This window comes from Lygodium microphyllum, chromosome 13 (assembly GCF_053477565.2).
Source record: "Lygodium microphyllum isolate KBCC chromosome 13, Lygodium_microphyllum_v1.1.10, whole genome shotgun sequence".
NCBI classification, from domain to species: Eukaryota; Viridiplantae; Streptophyta; class Polypodiopsida; order Schizaeales; family Lygodiaceae; genus Lygodium; species Lygodium microphyllum.
The window spans coordinates 41,803,744-41,808,470 of NC_141147.1; positions in this window are offsets into that span (position 1 = coordinate 41,803,744).

Below are 4,727 nucleotides of genomic sequence, written 5' to 3' on the forward strand. Positions count from 1 at the left end.
CCTACTATGTACAGACGCATAGTAGAAAGTTTGATTTATATGACTATTACCAGGCCAGATTTGAGCTATGCTGTTGGATTGGTAAGTCAGTTTAAGCAAGCTCCAAGGAAATCACATTTGGATACAGCTAGACGCATACTCATGTATGTGAAGTCCACATTGCAGTATGGTCTATTTTATGAGACTGGGGTTCAGATACAACTGCATGGATACACTGATGCTGATTGGGTTGGTAGTATTTCTGATAGACGATCTACCAGTGGATATGTGTTCTCTTTTGGGAGTGCTGCAGTCACTTGGAGCAGCAAGAAACAGCCTACAATTGCCTTGTTGAGCACAGAGGCCGAGTATAGGGGTGCAGCAATGGCTGCATGTGAGATAGCTTGGTTGCATAAGCTACTTTATGATATGCATCAGCCTACAGATGGGCTAGTTGTCATTTATTGTGACAACATGAGCAGTATACACTTGGCAAATAACCCAGTCTATCATGATAGAACAAAGCACATTGAGATGCATTATCACTATGTGCGGGAGAGGGTTTTACTAGGTCTTATTGATCTAGTTTATGTCAGCACAGAGGATCAGGTAGCTGACATATTTACGAAGGCATTGGGCGCAGAGAAGCTGCGCAAGTTCAGAGACCTGCTTGGTGTGCAGGAATTGGGATTGAGCTCGAGGGGGAGTGTTGAGATATCGAGCTCCACTCATGATATGCTAGGGTGACCGTTGTGCATTTATATCACCGACTTGTCAGTTGCAGATGCGGTTAGTACACCGCCCATGAATAATAGCTAGATGACAGCTATCCTTATCTACTCTAGTTCATGGCTCAATTAGTATGCCACCTTAGTTAGTTGTCTTTGGTTTGAGACCCATATATAGGGTTCTTCTATTTCTTTGTATTAGAGTTCTTTTGGCTTACACAACTAAGAAGAGGAAAACTGTTTTTCAGCCTCCACCCTTGTGTGTATTCCCCCATTGTGCAAGCAAGAAAGCTACAAGTGAGACTCCTTCCTTCTCTCCCACAATCTTGACAAGGAAATCATGGATCTATCTCGATGCTCTTTGGCATAAACCAACTAGCTAGTCCCTAATTAACCAAGATTTGAAAGCCGCCACTTATTAGAGGCTTTGATAGATGCACTACTTGTTGGGACCAAAAATGGGCCCAACACTGAATCTAGGGCTCTAGCTAGGCCTCCTATACTCACCTAAACAAACCCACGACCTTGCAATAAACACTATGAACTGATTTATAAAAAAAACACGTTTGTAGATACAATCTCTAGATTGTAGTCCAACGTGAATGCCCTTCCCAACTCCAAGTAGAGGGAGTACTCAAACATATAGGTGGCTAGCACTTCGTATTACAAACAAAGGGAGCACCCCGAACTTATTGTTGTGGCCCCACTAAGGCTCTCCTACACCCCATGAATTATCCTCAGGATGCATCGTCTCAACATAAAGCACACATTGAACATAGTCCTCTCTTTATAATATTTGTTCTAGGAGATAATATAATCCTTACCAAACCAATCCCCAAAGGAAATGATTAAACTAAACCTATAACTTAGGGAGCCGCACACTCATCGTGGGTCAATTGTTGGAAATCAAGTGCTATGCATCCAAGAGATAATTCTCTTGATACCACGTATGAAAATGTGGATGCAAGGTGAATAGCATATGTGCTCAAAAAGGAAAACTTATAAATCAATCAATGTGGATATGCACAAACAACCCTTTCATGATTTCACTCCAACGTATTGTTTCGTTGACAAGGTAGCACCAAAATAATCAACGCTACTGCCCTTTTTAAGACTAATCAAATGAATCCTATGTGCTAGAATATGCAAAAATATTTAATTCAAATGATAGTTAACTTTCACAATCCCTTTCCCCCCCACCGCTTAAGATTTTGCATTCGATGGGTAGGTTAAAAGGGTATCATTCATGTATGTGTTTTTATATAGAAAGTGATAAACTCGTACTAAAACATACAAATGGGTTTAAAGTAAGGCATGTCCTCATGCTTTACCTTTGTTAGACTTTCACAAACATTCCTCTAAATTTTCATAATTTTTCGAATGCAAAAAACTTGTTTTCCTCTATTTTTGGCCCAAATTCGCATTTCAGTATTTTTTTCTTATTTTCTTTATATTTAATATTTTTATTTTTATTTTTTTCATTCAAAATATTAATTCACACTGTAACCCATCATCAAATTTGATTTTATCCCATATGAACATGATTCGATTCCCCGAAACCAAAAAACATCATTCTTCACTTAAAACACTCATTTTGGATTTTCAAAAATTAACACCTCACACACACGAACACAAGTTCTAAATTTTATGCTTCATAGCCCTCAAACACATTGCAACTAAGGCTCAAACAAATTTTGATTGCATATGAACAAGATTTGCACCATTAATTGTCAAAAAAGATATGAATTTCCTTTAAAAAGAGGCTTACTACCATTTTTTGGATTTTGGGTCTCAAGAATTGAACTTATGGACAACCACTAGACCTACCATTGATCTCTAAATAGCACTGGTTATCACCCCTCAGCACATTGGCATAATCTCATATCAATCTAGTTCAAGCCAGACAACCGGTCTCCATCCCGAGCTTCTCTAACGCATGAATTGCCCTCAACAAGAGAGAGAGGGAGGAGAGAGAAATATTGATTTTCAATCTTTGTGCTCAGGCCACCAATTTTAGATTTATCACTAGTGATATGAAGCGAGAAAATCGAGATGTCTATGGCTATGATCAGATTAGGTGGTTGCTTTGAGCCTACATAGCCCTCCTCATAAAAAAATTTCACCTGCAAAAGAGGAGGCACCATTTTTTCCTATACACGACTAGAGAAACCCCCCCCCCCTCTCCATCCCCTTTTTTTGTGGGGCTAAGGACACAGGCCACAACTCTTGGCATTAAAGTCATTTTCATATTGCCACTTGACCCTTCATGCCGCCTGACCTTTGGCTACTCCCACGTCCAATATCCAATTTACAAACCAAAAATTTCTACCCAGCCATCTAAAAGTCCAACACTACCTCAAACTTGTTCCACTTCATTATGACACCTTAAAGATTTATTAAAAATTTGAGACCACTGTGAGATTCGTCTTCCAAAGTGATTTTAAATCTCACTTCCATGACTACTTAAAATTATCGAATCCACATCTGTCACTTCCATTGAGCTTTAATTTTCGCTTCAAATTGACAAAAATTGGGCACATTTGTGGCTTTCTTTGGGTCGTAAAATCTTTCTCTCATCTACACTCCTAATTTTTTCGTAGCATTAGCATTTTCCTTCCTTGTATCCAAGTATTTGTGAAGACTATTTTTTTGGGCCACACTACCACTGTGGTGGGACATGTGGATAGTGGTGGTAGTGGGGGTCCATAATCCCCACCAAACCTAGGTGAGAAGGGGCTCTATGCCAAAATATGCAAGGTTTGCCTTCACTATGTCAAGAGAAGTGGCCACGGACTGGTTGTTTTCTTCTCATAAGTTTTCATCGATCTATCTTTGGTGGAAAGTGTGGGTCGGTAGGAAAAAATAAGTGGCACAGTTTCTTGGGCGAGTGCAAAAAGTCTTTCTATATATTGTAAGAAGATTGTTTGGGATTTAGTGTATAGTTCATGCTGATAAAGTTTAGGTAAGTCTTTGCACTACCTAGCTCTATCGAAGGGTGATGAAATATACCTTGTAGCTCACACGCAAGTTGTGTTATGTGCAAGTTAATGCATGTTCCAGAATACACATGACCCTTACATACAAATAGGCAAGGATATTATATGCATGTTTGGGTCATCAAAAAGGGGATTGGTCGAAGATACATTAAACCCCTTTGTGAGCAACACCTCTACCTTGATATAAGACATGTGCATGCATGATCAAGTGCAGTTATTGCACACTTGGATTAAGGGCAGGACATTCCTACAACGACAAAGCTCCATGCTTGAAAGGATATGAGAGCATGCAAACTCGCCACATAATGTTCTGATCACATATAAAGGTGCAACCAAATTATGCACCTTTATTATGTCTTTTGTACTCATTTTTCTTGGCCAAGTTCGGAGATTTGCTGAAAGTGCTACTTAGTACTTGCAAAACATATCACGAAGTGGAGTTGAGGTTGGATTACTTTCAGCTTCTTGTGCAGCTCATCGAAGAAACTATATGCTACTCAGATTAATTGTCACACAAGAAGAGATGAGGATGATTTGCACGGCAAAGAAGAAAGATGCAAGTCCGTGAATTGCATCAACTTAGTGTGTGTGGCAACCGAGATGGCAACCAAAGCAAGGATCTATTGTTATTGCTTAAGGTTTTGGAGTTAAATGAAATTTGACAGCTATACACCACTCCTAGATTTTGGCTTAAGACATCTAACAGAAGTAGCAATGGATGTGTTGAAGACAATACTAGACCTAATTCATCCCTTCAAAGAAGATATGTTGGAATCACAGTGAAGGAGCATTTTGTTTGATTTAGACTACTGCAATTGCAACAATGTCTAGAGGAAAACATACGACATGTTGGGTATAACTAATAGAGATTTGGTGTTTTATTATGAAGTGTGGTGCATATGTACTATAGTAGTTTGGGAAGCCAACCATGTTTTTGCTAAAACTATTGGGCTTGCAGGTATGCATTTCAAAGAAATTGTGGGCTTACTATCTAATCATTTAACATGTATGTTCATCTTGTATG